The sequence below is a fragment of the Phalangium opilio genome, unplaced genomic scaffold (assembly GCF_054372755.1).
Source record: "Phalangium opilio isolate 3A_F unplaced genomic scaffold, DU_Popi_V2 ptg000093l_1, whole genome shotgun sequence".
NCBI lineage: Eukaryota > Metazoa > Arthropoda > Arachnida > Opiliones > Phalangiidae > Phalangium > Phalangium opilio.
The window spans coordinates 2,535,237-2,553,455 of record NW_028324198.1 but is presented as its reverse complement, the minus strand read 5'-3'; the positions used below and the strand labels follow the sequence as shown (position 1 = coordinate 2,553,455).

The 18,219-nt window shown below is 39.1% G+C and overlaps 1 pseudogene; it reads left to right on the top strand.

Annotated features, from left to right (window-relative positions):
- Positions 1–9,371: 9,371 nt before the first annotated feature.
- On the top strand, positions 9,372–10,339 carry LOC149640260 (uncharacterized; annotated as a pseudogene).
- The last annotated feature ends 7,880 nt before the right edge of the window (positions 10,340–18,219 follow it).

The following is an 18,219-nucleotide window of genomic DNA, read 5'->3' as shown; positions in this document are numbered from 1 at the left end:
TATAATACAAAGCTTCGAGAGCTAGGACTATCTCTAACCCTTTCGGGTTATAATACAAAGCTTTGAGAGCTAGGACTATCTCTAACCCTTTCGGGTTATAATACAAAGCCTCGAGAGCTAGGACTATCACTAACCCTTTCGAGTTACTATGCAAAGCTTCTACAGCTAGCACTTCAACTCTATTTGGGCAACCCTTTCTATAACAGTGGCGTAGCGTGACTTTATCCCATCCGAGGCCAACAATAGATTTTCTGCCCTTACTTTTTTCACAATTATGCTTATTAAGCTCTGTAATAAAGCTGTGATAAAGTGTCACTGTTTTTTAAAGGATTAGAATGAAATGTATTTCATTAAATAAAGTTTCATTTTGGGTTTTTTTCCAATGCAAAGTCTTTAGTATGGTGATAAAAGTTGATTTATACCTATTGTTCGATTGTCAAGATAAGGAGATTTGTTAATCTCGACTTAGACATTGAAGACTAATACATTTGATCAATTTCAATTCCGAGAATTTTCTCTCAACTCGCATACTTATAGCAGCTTTGATGAATATTATCAGCATTACAATGTTAGGTAACCGCTTTCAAGTTTCGACAAAACAGTACAATCTAATCCCCTAGAATAGAGATACTTTCACCCCCTCACGCTACGCCACTAAATTATGCATTACTTTCAAAGATACCTCTTTCATCATAAAAAGCTCCTATAGAGCTAGGATATCCATCAACCATTGATTACGGCTGACTTTACAAAGCTTCGAGAGCTAGAACTTTCACAAACCCTTTCGGGTTATAATACGAAGCTTCGAGAGCTAGGGCTTTCACAGGGTTATAACGCAAAGCTTCGAGAGTTAGGGCTTTCACAGGGTTATTATACAAAGCTTCGAGAGGTAGGGCTTTCACAGGGTTATAATACAAAGCTTCGAGAGCTAGGGCTTTCACAGGGTTATAATACAAAGCTTCGAGAGCTAGAGCTTTCACAGGGGTATAATACAAAGCTTCGAGAGCTAGGGCTTTCACAGGGTTATAATACAAAGCTTCGAGAGCTAGGGCTTTCACAGGGTTATAATACAAAGCTTCGAGAGCTAGGGCTTTCACAGGGTTATAATACAAAGCTTCGAGAGCTAGGACTTTCACGGGGTTATAATACAAAGCTTCGAGAGCTAGGGCTTTTACAGGGTTATAATACAAAGCTTCGAGAGCTAGGGCTTTTACAGGGTTATAATACAAAGCTTCGAGAGCTAGGACTTTAACAATCCCTTTCGGTTGATTTTGCAAAGCTTCTACACCTAGGAAGTTCACCAACCATAACGGTTGCTCTTACTAAACTTCTACAGCTATTTCTTTTTAACGAAACATTCCTTTATGATACGACTAGTACGATTCTCTGTAAGAGGCCTCGAATTTGTCTTGAAAAAGTTTGTTTCCGAACGCTAAATCTAACTGGCAATGATAGTCAGTTGAAATTTTCTCTTCAAGACCCGGCAGAAGAGACATGTTAAAAGAATCAAAGAACATTTTCAGGGCCGTTTTACTTTTTAAAAAATTTATATTATAATCTCCGACAACAACTGTTGGAACAAAGGCATCTTATCTAATATCGAATAAAGGATTAAAATCCCCTGAAACTGATCTCAAACTCGCTCCGGGCGATTTGTACAACAAAACAACAGTCATCGGTCCATTTTCAATGGACACATCCTACCAGCAACGTTCTACATGCGAATTTCTGAAAGGTCTATCGGTTCGCAAAACCCTATTATCCAAATTGTTAACTACATTTTCGGGTGTATGTTTTAAATAATTAAGAACCAAACGCTATTCTACGTGCGGTTCTTGGCAGATAAATACCACCCACTTCCCTAAAGGATGGCACACTAAACTCATCGGTATCTTTCTTCCACGTTTCAACAAAGCATAATAACTGGGAATATTTACCTCTCCGAGTGACGTATGTCACGGAGAGGTTCTGTAACGATCGTGTGTGTCGGTGTGTGTGTGGGTGTCTGTCACACCCCACGTGACCGGTTTGGCAGTTTGCGTATCGGAGAAAACGTGTTCCCAATTTCCGGACTGCATTGACAGTTCACGGAAATTTGGAAAATTGTATTTGTCTCCGCTGGCTATTCTACTTGAGTTCCCACACCACCAGTTTTGGTTTTCGTCCACTCCACATGGACACTAGTCTGTACTTGCTGGCTTCCAAGCACCACCATCATCTGTTCTTCGTCAATTTCACCTTGACACCAGCTTCTACGCACCACCATTTTCTGTTCTTCGTCAATTCCACATTGACACCAGCTTCCATGCACCACTATCTTCAGGTTTTTGTCCTTTCCACATGGACGCCAGTCAGTACATTCTGGCTTCTTTTCCTTCGTCATCGTTTGGTTTCAAGATATACGCGGCGATCGGCTAGGGTTACGAGAAACGTCTAGCCTCCCAATAGACCTGTTCACATTAAGGGCCGCGCATGAGAAGTTGCAATGTTTGGGGGCATGAGTTATAGCGCTTCTATGGAGTTAAACGTGTAAACTAAACTACGATGGACGTATGGGAGACCTTTTGAAATTTAATATTAAAATAAAATGCCTAGTATTTAAAACCGAGATAGTACAATTAAAATCATGTTAAGAAATAAAGTGTTTAAGTTCTAATGGAAACGGTGCATTGATATTAGTAGGCCGCTATAACTCACTAAGCCTTGGCGACGGTACGGGATCATCGCTTCATCGGCGGACATCGCCAATGCCGTGCCGTGCCCGGCCCCGAAAGCGCCGCGTATAACACGCTCGTAAGCCTTAGCGCCCAATTTGGTCTGTAGAATATTATAAACTACCCCAATTTTACGTCTATCCATTGAATTCGATAAAATTTCACCTCGGAAGTTCAATTAATACTTTTACAACAAGTAATACAACACTGTTTTATAAAAATAAACTCGAATGCGTAGCAAATAAGGCAAAAGGAATGGTTAAAAGTACTGCACTGCCCCCAAACATTCTTTCTACGCATGCTCACCTCTCGAAATTTTTCCCCCCTTTTCACCCCCACTCTACCGGTGAAAAGGTCTATGGCAGGGCTTCCACCATCGGTTCACGCGAATGCGTTTTTATCTATTATTATAATGGAAACGAATCGAATATATACCCCAAAATTTGAAGAAAGCGGGCAAGAGGGGTACCCTTCACTTTAAACGTCAATATTAGCAAAGTTTCGAAAGATAATAGGAACAACTTTATTTTAAACGATTTAACTATTTTTAAAGTTATTTACTGACGATTAAAATAATTAATATCATTTATATTTAATAAATTATTTAAGATAAACTTATTTCTTTGAAGTAACACAAGTGAGAGTTTATATAGAACGAGTAATGAAGATTGCATCTGAATTGAAACACTACACGCATATCAAAGTTAATATAAAGCGAGTAGGATGATAAGATCTCTTACAAAACGATAACATTTCCTTTTTGCAGAATATTAAATGGAAATATTTTAAATAATTTTCTGCATTACGATTCTTTTAGTAGTTGTGTAGCTATAAAGCTCTGTTTCATCTCAATATTCCAAGAACGTCTTTTGATATTAACATTTCAAATTTGGTGTTTACTTTTTGATTCAGCTTTACTACATTTATATATAGTGTAAACGCAACTTTAAATTTCACTACACAATATGGACTTCAATACTTCGTCTCTCTGTAAGTGTTGAAGCGATTAAGTCTATGAACCAAGATACCCTAGATTCAAACTAGAATTGACCTTGCTTCGTGTCCTCTTACAAGAAGTGTTAACGGTTCAGAGTGAGCCGAAAGTTAAATACACATTTAAGTGATTGATATTAGGTCCTCATTAGACTTATGAGAATACACAGGGAAATGTTAAACGATTAAAGGTGGAATTCATAAACGTTGGACGAAACGCAATTTAGTACAAGCAAAGGCAGGGCGTCGTGCACAAAAGGCGGAAGTTTGCGTACGACGCCCTGCCTTTGCCTGTACTAAATTGCGTTGCGTCCGACGTTTATGAATTCCACCTTAAACCTTTACAAATGGCCTTCGCGATATCCCGCCAATTTGAGCTACGTATTTCCGGTTTTCTCATTGGCTGGTGGACTCATGGACGAAGTAATACTGAAGAACCAATGGCTGCCCATTAGTGCCCCCATTACTAAGCGACAAAACAATGAATGTAAAGCTTACAGCTCCAAAATGGAGGGGGTTATGAAAATGCGGAGTCAAATCCCGGAAAACGCTAGCGCCATCTAGACAAAATAAGACGTTAGCTGCTTCCCTCGTTAGAACGTTGATTCCCCCACTATCCGGTTTGCGACTATCTGCCGCTAGAAGGCGAATCAACAAGTATTTTTCAACTTTCTCCATCTGCCATCCGTCCTTCAGTATTACTTCGTCCATGGTGGACCTGTGTTTGGAAACTAAATTTGTCTCGACTCGGAGAGGTTTATTTTGGTTTCCCAACTTGTACTTAAAATAAGTTCACAGAACCTTTCCTCTAGAAACGATTTACCTGAATATATAACCTTAATTACAGGGTAGTTCAAATTATTTATGGCTTCCAACAGGTGTAACTAACCCTCTGATCCCATTTTAACATTAAACAATCATGCTTCACCTGGGATTTATGATCTATTTTACATCCGTAATATTATTTTTTTAAATAGGCATGAATTTGATCCAACACATTTTCACTAATAAGACTATGAACGCGTTTAACCTCATTGAGGTAGACAGAAAGTTCATCGTACACTTCCGTAAGTTTATTCCATGAAGACTTTGCTAAGGTTAAACCTGATTTACTGGGGAATAACGTCCCATATATTGGACCAGTTCCATGACACATTTCTCGGATGTCGAGAATTTTCTGGTCTTGGTAATTACCCAGTTCGATTCGTCTAGTCGTTGATCCTTCGAAGAACCATGTAGAACCATTAACCGATTCACTGTCGAAGAATGATATTATGTTTTCCCGCTTCTTCCAAAATTGATCGAATTCTTCCTCGCTTAGGGTTATACCACTTCCCCCATGAATTAATCCAAGCCGTATTTCACATTCCGGTGTCACGCCAACGCCTTTACGATTAGATATCTGGTACACTTTAAGTCCTTCCAATATATTGAAACGTCTTCACCCTGTTATTCTTGTCATGATAAGTTTAATCGAAACGCGTGCCACTTATATACTAATATAATTTTCTTATCTTTCATTAAACTAATATTACCACTTCTCTGTGTTTATCAACGCTTTTCAATACCATTTTGTCCCAACCTCCACAACCTCCCAACCTCCACAAAACCCCCTTAACCTCCCCAAAACCTCAACCATAAAATAAAATCAGTTTGCGTAGTTATAAACATACACAGGAAAATTAAAAATTAAAATAGATTTATTGAGTAATTCTTGTACATATATTCTGCAACCATGCGATCATTAACACTTTTATTTTTAGTAAATCTCTTTATTATTTCAAACATTTTTATCCCCCTACATCGATGAAGTGAAAAATAGCCAACATATCCACCACAGGTTAAACTAGACTCTCCTTGTAATTGACACGAATTGAAAGTTGCCGTTAGACTGTTACGTTCAATGAAATCGTTGAATTTAAATAAATCTGGTGGATTTCCGTAACTTTAAAAAAATTCATTGTTTTTTTTCTTGAAATATATATGGCAGTCCAGTGTTTTCCTTTCTCTTTGGATGTGTCTGTATTGACAATGAATAGAGATGGAAAAGTTTTAACAGTCTTTGGTAGTTTATCCGCTGGAAATTCACTTCTGAACAAATTCTTAGTGTATGGGCACGTCTTAATATTTTTTCAATTAAGCTATATTACCGACGACTGGTAATTAAGCTATATTACCGACGACTGGTAATTAAGCTATATTACCGACGACTGGTAATTAAGCTATATTACCGACGACTGGTAATTAAGCTATATTACCGACGACTGGTAATTAAGCTATATTACCGGCGACTGGTAATTAAGCTAGATTACCGACGACTGGTAATTAAGCTATATTACCGACGACTGGTAATTAAGCTAGATTACCGACGACTGGTAGTTAAGCTAGATTACCGACGACTGGTAGTTAAGCTAGATTACCGACGACTGGTAGTTAAGCTAGATTACCGACGACTGGTAGTTAAGCTAGATTACCGACGACTGGTAGTTAAGCTAGATTACCGACGACTGGTAGTTAAGCTAGATTACCGACGACTGGTAGTTAAGCTAGATTACCGACGACTGGTAATCAAGTTAGATTACCGACGACTGGTAATCAAGTTAGATTACCGACGACTGGTAATCAAGCTAGATTACCGACGACTGGTAATCAAGCTAGATTACCGACTACTGGTAATCAAGCTAGATTACCGACTACTGGTATCTAAGCTAGATTACCTACTACTGGTAACTAAGCTAGATTACCTACTACTGGTAACTAAGCTAGATTACCTACTACTGGTAACTAAGCTAGATTACCTACTACTGGTAACTAAGCTAGATTACCTACTACTGCTAACTAAGCTAGATTACCGACTACTGGTAACTAACCTATATTAGCGACTACTGGTAACTAAGCTAGATTACCTACTACTGGTAACTAAGCTAGATTACCTACTACTGGTAACTAAGCTAGATTACCTACTACTGGTAACTAAGCTAGATTACCTACTACTGGTAACTAAGCTAGATTACCTACTACTGCTAACTAAGCTAGATTACCGACTACTGGTAACTAACCTATATTAGCGACTACTGGTAACTAAGCTAGATTACCGACTACTGGTAACTAAGCTAGTTTATTGACGGCTGGTAATTAAGCTAGTTTATTGACGGCTGGTAATTAAGCTGGATTGCCGATGAATGGAAATTAAGCTAGATTACCGACAAGTAGAAATTAAGCTGGATTGCCGATGAATGGAAATTGAGCTAGATTACCGACAAGTAGAAATTAAGTAAGATTATCTACGGTTTATAATCAAGCTAGATTACCGATGGACGCGCAACGCCCTTAGACTTTTCTCACCTATGATTTCTAAACTATTTTAATTAATATGAAGACTGAAGTAACAGATATTAATAAAAACTTTCATTGTTGACAAAACCGGAAAGTATAAAAGATAAGTGTAGAAAATTGAATGCCTGAAGTTACATATATTGAAATTTTCTCTTTTGAAGATATGATTATTATTATAAAAATTCTTATCTAACTTTTTTCACCAAAATTTCATTTTCCCAAAGTATTCTTCAACAATATTTACCCAAGTATTTTGTTCTCAATAGAAGTTCGTGATTTTTGAGAGCTATACAGCACGTTAATATTTAATACCAAAAGTGGATGACAGGAAAAGTATGAAAATGGCCAAAAGTCGCGAGTCATCAGAGTTTCGTCGTAGTTGGCCTCTCATCCATATTTGTTAATACTTCGAAAACTTTACATTAGAAGACATTTTTAATTATCAGATCTCAACGATTTTCTGTCCATTTTATTCTCTTTATAGAGCCGAATTTTTAAAATGATGCGCATGTTTCTTGTAAGTAACTTTGGTGAAAAAATTAAGATAAGAATTTTTTTAAATAATTGGATGTTTTACAATCATGTCTTCAAAAGTGAAAATTTGAATATCTGTCACTTCAGGCAGTTAATTTTCTACACTTATCTTTTACACTTTCCGGTCTTTGTCTACAAGGTCAGTTTTTATTAATACCGGTATATTCCAGGGCCGTCAATCAAGTTACAAGTATAACTTACAATATTTAATCTAGGTTCAATTGTAAGTATAAAACCTGTGGCGTCAAACAGTTATGCCAGTCAGGAATTTAAAATTCACAGTCGCAAAAGGAGTTTAAAGAGATAAATCAAATTTTAGAAAAGAACGCAATTAAATACCCCATAGAAAGACCAAGAGAAGGTCTTTATTTCCACAGACCCCTGAAATTGCTTCTACCACCACTACGAAAACGCCAAGAGTCACTTCTAAATTAGTTCAAGCCAAGCCAATTTCTAAAAGCATTAAAACACAAACAATCAATATTATTTCTCCTCGCAAAAGAAATTTTAAAAAACTTTTGCAAAAACAATATTTAAGAAACTTTAGCTTGTCGAAGAAAGCTTCCAAACCTAAGACTAGCAAAGAAACATTAATATTGTAAATGCGAAAATATCTGCGAAAGGAAGCAGCAAATTTCGTTGCCATGCAAGTAAGAGCAGTTGCCTGCAAATCTAAAGGAAGGCGATGGTCTCCAAAGGAAAAGCAGCTATGCCTTACATTACACTACCATGGTTTTAAATCATATTTTCTCTTGAAGAAGATGTTTAGCCTGCCAAGTTCAAGCTCTCTAATATCTTGCTAGAAAATAGTCCGTGCAGGCATGGTATTAGTGAGTTTGTTAAGTTTTTGAAAAAAAGAAATTAAATGTATGACTGAAAAAAAGGTTGGCAACGCTGAGATTTGACGAAATGGCATTGAAAGAAGGCCTACTTTACAATGAAGGAAATCTTCTCGAGCGGTATGCCATAGTAGCAGGGCTCCCACCATGTCCCTAAAATACCTAAAACCCCCTACTTTTTTTGAGGTCCCTAAACCACCATAAAATTGTGGTTTGGTCCCTAAATCACCATATTCCTAGTTTAATGTGCCATCAGCTTATAATTTTCAACCCAAAGTCCAATTTACACATTTATATTTCCGCCGCTAGTCAATGTTGGCAGATGGCGCTAAACTAGGAAGGAGTCTGTTACAAAGCGGAACTAAAACTAAAATTGGGAGTTTGGGACGTTGGCTGAACGCTGAAGCACAGCATAGTACCCGTTTCAGGAAGACCGCGGTTTCAGTTTCCTTGTGCTTTTTGTTCGTTTTCTGCACAGTTCGCATTTATTATGGGGAAGTACAAGTTTACTAATGACTGGCTTTAAAAAACTGATAGAAATGGACACGTTGTATCTCTTTGGTGTAAGAAAGAAGATGATAAACGGGTTTACTGTATTGTATGTATTGCATCATTCAGCTATGCTAAGGAATTCCAATGTCTACAACAACACGCGGACACTATTAAACAAAGGGAAAATTCTAAGGCTAAGCTTGTTGATAGTCAACTACGTTTAACTACAACAACAAGCCATTGTGATGGAAAAGCAACTAATATGATACTGAAATTAAGTGATTCTGAACGTGCTAGAAAGGCAGAAATTATCTGGGCTTTGAAAAATGTCAGCTGTAATTGGTCTGCGGCATCATGCAACGGAATCGAAGAAACTTTCAGAGCCCTGTTTGGTGAAACCGTTCATAATCATTTCTCAATGGGTGAAACAAAATTAAGCTACTTAGTAGATGAAGCGCCGTATTTTAGAGAAATGATGTTAAATGACGCACAAGGTGCTTATTTTGCAATTCAGTTCGATGAAACAACTAATGCTGAAGGCAAGAAAGAACTTCAAATTGCACTCAAATATTGGTCCAAGTCCCAAAATCTAGTCGTGGTCAGTCATCTTGAAACTATTTTTATGGGCCATGCCAAAGGAGAACAACTATCAAAGAACATATTACAGGCAAAAAAGAATGCTCAGTTACCAATCAGTCATTTGCTAATGATCGGAAGTGATGGTCCAAATGTCAGCAAAACTGGAGAGCAATTAATGAAAAAATGAAGGTAGACTGAAATCATGGGCTGATGGATGTGGGTACTTGTAGTATTCATACAATGCACAACGCTTTTCTTAAAGGCCTTGAACAACTTCATGAAAATCCGTCCGAATTTGTATTGTCTCTATTCTATTTTTTCAAAAACACTCCAACAAGGTGTGAGGACTTCGAAAAAATCCAAGCAGAAATCGGTTTAAAAGTCAGGTCTTTGATCAAGCACGTTCCCACACGATGGCTTACTCTTGAACCTGCAGCGGAACGGGTAATCTTTCTGTGGCCAGCCATAGAAAAATACTTTCTTGTTTTTTTGCCTAAAAATCAACCTACAATCAAAGAAAATTCAAAGTACAAAACAATTCTTCAAGCTATAAAGAACCCAACAATGCAGGCCAGGCTGTATTTTGTGATATCACTGGCCAAAGTTCTTACGAATTTCACGGGTCACCTTCAACGAGAGGAACCTCTTATTCACGTTCTTTATGACCAAAAAAGAAGCTTGCTTCAAACCATTCTGGGTCGTTTTCTCCAGGAAGATGTTTTGAAAGCAGTAACGAAATATGATGAGAAGCTAGTCAGTGATGTAGCTAATCGACTGTCTAGGAAGGAAATGGAATGTGGCGAGAAGGATCGGGAATGCTTGCTCAAGGTATCTGAAAAAAACTGAGTTCCTCATCAGCGTTCAGAATTGTTACATTGAGGCGTCAAAAAAGGACTCTTTTTCACAAAGCATATTGAAACACTTTCGCTGTCTTCAACCAATTGAAAGATCGAAGCAGCGAAGCAGTAACGATTTAATTAAAGTAGCATCAGAACTTCCAATTAAATTTCCTACTGATATTCTCCTTGACGTTTGCAAGTTATTGCAATTCGAAGAAGATCCTCCTTCCTGGGTAAACACCCAAAGAATTGAAAAATATTGGAATTATTACTTCGATATTAAAAATGGGATAGTCGAAAGAAAGTATCCAAATGTAACAGTGGGGCCAATTCTGTAACTTTTTAAAATTTTATCGTAAAGATAAGTTATCACTTTATCGGGCGAAACCTTATCGATCGAACGATAAATCCGTATTCTTTAACTTTTTAGCGTTACATACGATAAGGATCTTTACGATAACTCGACGATACGATAAATAAATGTAAAACGGTAAAAAAAGTGTATATTTTAGTAGCCAATCCAAAAGCTTCCGAGGAAAGCAGACGCTTTTTTGTTCATAAAAGAGCGGGAATATCTTAGAAAGATATTTGTTCAAGTTGTTGTTGGTGACCATAATGTGGGGTGGCGTAGCGGTTAGCGCTTTCGCCTCGCAGCAAGAGGATCCCGGGTTCGATCCCGGACTGTGGCACCAGGTGAAAATCTGGGAACAAATCCTTCTGCGTAGAGTTTGCAAGTTCTCTCCCCACTTGTTAAAAGGAGTTTTCCTCCGCGGTCTAACCCGGTTTCTCCTTTCCATCAAAACTTGCAGAGGTTAACGCTAATAGTTAGTATAGGGCGCTGTAGGTTAGCTGTGGCATAGGGGCTAGCCACCACCCCTCTATGCATTGTAAAGGGACCCACCTGTAAATAAGCCACAGGCTTAGTGTGGAAATCCCTTCATAGTCAAAGCTTAGATTATTATTATTATTATTAAATTGACTTGCGACTAAATATACATTCATTACTGTTCAAAATGAGTAAGCAAAGTAGATCGGGTAGAGTTACGGGTAGGCAACGGGAAATTATGGTCGGACTGCTAGAGGCAAATCCGGAACTCATAAGCGGGAGACTTAAATGCTCTTTCACTAAAGAGCGCTCAGATCTTCTATGGGAAGAATTGGCGGAGAACCTCAACAAGGAAGGACCCCCAATTAAAAATGGGGCTGCCTGGAAAAGGGTAAGCGAAATTTTTAGATTACCCCTGTAACCGATTTGCTCAAAAAGCTGAGGTTTACAGAGTAAGAAATAATAAGACAAAATTAGGTGGCAAAAATTCTATCTTTTATTATACCAGGTTCTGCTTGGGTTAGTTTATACATAGAAAAAAAATATTATTAATTTATGGGGTTAGTTAATTTTAGTATATGATAATGCTATTTACAATGTAAAGTACTCAAATTGGGAAGCGCCAGTAGGGAATGTCCGTACTAAAGAAACATGACACTTACAGTAAAGTTTAGAGCCATGGAAACTGTGTCTTTGGTCTTGAACGGTACGCGACTAGAGTTTGAGCGCGAGAATTTCCTATTTAATATAACTTAACCGTTAGAGGGTCGGAAGGGCAACCGTCTATTGCTGCCGGCGACAGATGTTAGCCACTCGGGTGTCGAATAGGAGTCCCACTGGCTAACTTCCTGACTAGAGTACCACGGACTAACTAACCTCCGCTCCCTAGGCTATTCAGGCTATATATACTATTCCCTTATCTCTAGTTCGGCCTATCCCGACCAGGGGGCGCTCAAGTAGTGCAATAGAGCTCCCTCTGGCTAGAGACTCCTTCTTATTAGGAAGGATATAGGCCTAGGGTTAAGTTAATATAATTTGGTGCCTGAATGGGTAAGTCTAATATGTTATTATGTTGTTTGTGAAGGCCCAAATGTAGCGTGTCCGCTACATCCCCCCACACATTAAATAAAGACATTCTACTCCCTACTGGCGCTTAATAGGCTTAATATGGGTGAAAAAATCGTCTTCCCGAGGGAAGGAATACATTTTTCCTATCGATTCGCCTCCTATACGGGCAATCCCGTACATGGTGCGGGCACCCACAACGGTAACATATTAACCCACCCGCAGTGGTGCGGGGGGTCAAATGGGCCGTTAGATTAAACGGTGTTGCTGGGGTTGGCAACAAGGCCCGACCCCGGCCTGACGGAGGAGGAGGCGTTAGTAAAAAGGCAATCGAAGATGTTTTTGGTGGTGGAGATGGTGTCGCCAACCGTCGCAGGAGTGCCCCTCGAGAAATACCCGGTGAAGGCACCCCAGCAAGGGTTGGAGCGACACCAGGACTAGGTTGAGCTGAAGGACCCACAGATGTTCCTCTTCCAGCCAATCGGCGTCAACTAAGAACTACCCGCACTGGGTAAGGACGTTCTCGTCTTGTAGGTGGTCGTTCCCGCCTAGCAGGTGGCTGTTCCTGCTGCTCAGCTGCGGGTGCATCCAGTGTTTCAGTTGGAACAAGGGGCAGTGGCGGTGCTGCTGATTGGTTTCGGGGATGGCGGCTGGCTGAGAAGCGTCGAAGGACCCGGACGGTCTCCACATTCGGGGCGGTAGAAGTAGTTACCGACACTTCTCGTGTCGAAGCCGGTGGTCTTGTTGTTACCGTCAATATGTCCGTTCCTACGGACACGGGTCCATCATCTAAGTTCTCGTCATCATGAAGGTGCAGCACGTCCTATATTGTATATAAATTGGAATGAATAAGGGCAATCAACGAGCCATCCGGGTTATTTCCCAAGGTGGTGCATAGATCGCTTTTCGCGAAAAATCAAAGTCCTCAACGGTTAGTTGAGGGTTCGGGCGCCTGTGTAGATACTTCGCCACGTCCTTCTGTGATCTTAACATGATCCGGTGAGGCCGAGGTGCGTAAAAGTATATATCTCACTCCGGACCACCAGGCTGAACTATCCGCCGCTGCACTACTTCTCTAATGTAACCAAGTCGAAACGGTTTTATGGTTCGAGCAGTAAGGAAAGGATATTGTAGAAGAAGCTGAGGGGGAGACGCTGCGACAGGAGCCGAGACGTCTTCCTCAGGTGCAGGATCTTCATTGACAATACCCAAGGCTTCCAATATATTCGAAACACTACCAACTCGAGCCAACTTGGGATAGGGAACTTCCCGTTCCGTTGAAGTCGACGAAGAAGTGGCAGGACGTTGTCGTTTCAGACTGATGGGCGTAATCCGGTCAGGTCCTCCCAGATCCGGTGGTGGAACATACTGTGGTGCCGAACTCGGACCAGGCTGTGGTGAAACAGGACCATGATCGTCGTAAGGACCAGTGACACGTGGACGAAGTTGTGCGGAAGGCGTCTTTGCTGGAGCAGTTGGACGAGGAGGGCTAGGACTGGCACAGGCCAAGTCTCTTAAAGTGTAGCACCGTGGACTGGTATGAGGCGACTCTTGCGGACGTGTGGGCTCATCAGGAACGCCTTCTGACTCAGGTTCTGAGTCAGTCGGGTGCAATGCTCCTGAAGGCGGGTCTTCCTGGTCGGGTTCTTGTGTAGATGACGGCAATAACTGATCGGTTGTTCTATATAGCTTGAGATGAGGTATATTTTCCAACGATCGTTTACCAGTAGCCACTTCCTCCAGCACGTAGCGTAATTCATCCAACCGCTCGATGACGCGATAAGGTCCATCCCATTTGGGAGCTAACTTAGCTGAGAAATAAGAAGCACCATGGGACAGGGGGTGTGTGGTTTTCCATACAAACATGCCTACATCTAAGTCCCAATCTTCCCTACGCTGAATATAATAGTATCGTTGCTTCGCTTGCATACGATCTATGTTAGTCCTAACGGCTTGAACATCGGCCTGTAATTGGGTAACTCTAGTCTCTAAATTATCTCCAACCTGGGTTAAATCAGGAGGATGGAAAGGCTCCAAAGCTATTTCCCAGGGTAAGCGAGCTTCTCTACCATGATTTAAATAGAACGGTGTGCGCCCTGTTGTTTCATGAGGTGTAGTGCTGGAAGTTGGCCTTTAAAGGAACTGTAAAGTAGTCGGCGGTCCCTTGAATTTTATTTTATTTTTTTGAAAAAGTCACCAGACACGCCTCTCCGCCAATCATTGATGTCATCAGATCTCTCTTGCGATTAGCTTTCAGGCGCTCCGCTTCGGCGTTTTTCCCCAGTATTCACCCCTAGAGTCCGAGGTTCAGACTCCCGCTGCGTTTGCTACAAGGAAAGACTTTCGTTTTGCCAGAGCTGTGCTAATTAGCTTACAACTAATTGAATTAGAATTAGCAATTTGGGAAATGTTTTTGAACTAATTAATTAGCCAATTAGCAATTAGGGAAATATTTATGAACATATTAAATAGCCAATTAGCAATTAGACACAGAAACTAATTCAATTCAATTAGAAATTAGACATTTATTTATCAAACTAATTAATTAGAATTACTATTTTCTATTTAAGGTAAAAAAGAAACCATAAGTAAACATAAAAGTTTAAAAGTGCCCATGGATTAAGTACTTTGGTAATGCAAAGTTTAATCTTTCAATGCCATTGAAAAACAGGTACGGAAGCCATGAATTATTCTCGAAAAATGAGGCAAGCCTCGAGCCTTCTGTCATGTTAAAATTTGTCTCATTTCTTCATTTTCTTGCCACAGTTCCTATAATGGACTCTTGAGTAGCAAATACATGCGCACTGCTTTTAATTCGAGTAGGTAAAACAGTCGAAATTTCGAAATGGGGCAGTTGCGAACTACGAAATATTCTACTAGTACTAGTGTTCTCTCATATTTGAGAAGCTGAAAAATTTAGAGTAGCACTAAGGCTTCCTCATTGATATAATAAGTGTTTGTCTTATTCTAATAGATGAATCATGAGTTAATTCCTCGATTTTTTACAACAAATTGGTATAAAAGATTAATTGAAAATCCAATTGGCTAATTAGTTAATCCTAAATCTAATTAAATTTTAATTAGATAATTACCTTTCCGATTCATACTAATTAATTAGAATGACTTTTCAATTAGCACTAAGGTAATTAAAATTTAATTACCATTTTCAATTAGTAAATGTTGCAAATTAATTAGAAATTCAATTAGCTAACTAATTAATTAGCACAGCTCTGCGTTTTTCTTACCCCCGGGGGATTGTGGCCACAATATCGACTATTTCAAAAAAATCCAACGTTCCACCGACCCCTTTACAGACCCTTTAATAGGAAGATGAACTGCAATATTAACCACTGAGTGTAGTACTTCAATTGTCGCTTGGTGTTCTCGAACTAGCTCTCACTTGCAATGCGAAGTATGGGTAGTGTTCTACTTAGGCAACATATTTTATAAACTTTCGTTGCTATGTATGTATATACATACCACATTTTGCTATGTATATACCATTATACAGGGTGTTTCTGGCAAATTTAACACGAATTAATAGGCATATTCCCTAAGTGAAAAGGAGTCAGAAAAGCCCTATGACGTTTTGGAGTTAAGTGCTCCGTTGCGGAGTTATGGATTCTCTGAAGTTGACTCTAAAATGCGAGGGGCTGATAACTTGCGAAATCGAGTGTAGAAACGCCCATGAAATCACATTTCCAACATCTTGAAATTTTTCAAATCTTGGTTCAAATATTGATATTTTTGGAATTCTCAGTTGAAATCTTGAAACTTTTGGAAATCTGAATTAAAATATTCCAGAATTAAAGTTGAAATTCGAAATTTCTGATATCTAAGTTCAAATTTCCGGAAATTTTATGAAATCTTAGTTCAAATTTATGGAAATTTTTCCAAATATGTTGAAATTATAAAACTTCTATGGAAATTTTGAAATCAAGAAATTTTTCCAACTTTGTTGGAAATCATACAAAACTTTGGTGAAGTTTTTAGAAATTGTAAAAATTTCTGAAATGTTTCAAATTTTTGAAATCATTAGGAATTTTTTGAAAATTTGAAATCGGGTGTACAGATTTTTTGGAAGTGATCAGCCCCTCGCAAAAAACGATAAGATTTTGATACATATTAGGGTAGAATAGGAATGTTCTTTTTTTGAAGTAATAGGCTTTTAAATTTTATTATAATTAGAATATCCGTGAAGATGTTGCGTTGGAATACCAAAAAAGATTCCAAAAATTCAACAGAAGAAAGGGTGATGACGACAACGTCTTCAACCGAGGGGAAGCCGTCTACATCGCCAGTCTTACTCATTTGGAATATGTTTGCCTTTACAATTACAAAGCTGCACTACGGCACAAATCCTTCATTCTGGCTCTTCACCGCTTTCCAATTGTCCCAGGACGTTTCTACTACAGTGAAAGACGTCATCAACATAAGGTAAGAGTCGTTTCTATGGGCCAAAATCGGTAGGTGACACAGTAGGCTCATAAGTGATATGTTCCTTCCTTAAGTATGACACTTCCTATACTTCGTAACGCTACTGAAAGACTTACAGCTCGAGCTAGTTCGAGAAGAATTGAAGTCGACTACTCTCGATGATGATTAATTTTGCATGCAGGACTTCCATCTAGGTCTTATTTAGTCTGCATTACCAAGCCCCCTTTGAGAGCAGCGCCCCCTCACCAGGCCTTCCTGGCTTTACCCTGAATCTATGACCTACCTCGCCCACTTCATTACAAGCTCTCATTAAAGTAATAAGGACGTGGTTTAAAAATGATCTCAAATCTAAACCTTTCTTTTTTGAAAGTTTAAACTTTTCTGATTCCAAAAATATGCTTGATAAATATGTAAATACGAGGGAAAACAATGAAAAAAACACTTCGAAAACTTGAAATTTGGAGGGGGGCAAAAGAAAATTTGAGGAGAAGATTTTGGCGAGTTTTTCTCTTTGATACGTCACTCACGGCATCTCGCGGAAAAGCCAAGCGCCAGCGCCCGAGACTGCCGAGTCTTCTAATGACTAAATGGGCTTAAAGTGTCGTTTACATGTGCGCGAGAAATGGAAAAAGTCGAAGCGTAAAGCTGAGAGATGAGGCGTATTGGGGTTTGTGTTCCATAGACGTACCGTTTACAAACAAGCGAGAACTTTTTAAGTCGCGCTTGTTGCTCATAGATGAAGCGGGTGTTCCGAATAAGCTCCGATATGCCGTGTTAGATTTTTCAGCTCATGTTTGCTTGTCGCAAAGAGTCAAGTGATTTTCCAAGCCAATAATAGCCAAGGACCGAATATCGTTTGATATTTTTGCGTATGATTTATCTCGCGAAATAGGCCTAGGCACCACCATCGAGAATGTCTTTGAAAGAAAGAAAAGAACAAGATAAAATTTTTGAAATACGTGAAATCACATTGCCTCATCCTTTCAAGCTAGACAATTAAACCAAAATTATTCTCAAGCTCAAGTAGAGAAAATATACGCATCTTGACAAATTATATCAAGTTACGTTCCAAAAGGCGAAAATAGCCATTGACGTTCCTTCTAATTTTCCGTTGTTTTTTTTTTGTTATAAATGTCGAATGTTTTGCAAACGCAATAGTTTCTTTTTCAGCAGAAGCAAACTAACGACAGTCGACGCCATTTTAGTTGTTTACTTTCGACTGAAAGACAACTCTGCAATGTAGGCTCATGCTACCGCCCAGCTCGTATGTAAACGAAGGAGCGGGTGGAGCAGCGGGAACAAACGCTTTTGGCAGACGCGATTTTTTTAGGCGCGAGAAAAAGATTCGACTTTCAACTTCTACTCTCCGCTTTAAGCTTAATTCTCTCTCACATGTAAACGAGTCTTAAAGTGTTAGTGCCACGTTTTTTGAAAAGTGACTAATTTTCGTTTTAAAACATCAATTGGGTTTTAATAACAGTAGATCCAAAGTAAAAAGTCTTATAGAAATTTATTCATTTTGTAATATGAAAAGGAAAATTGATATTTCACATACCTCATTAAGA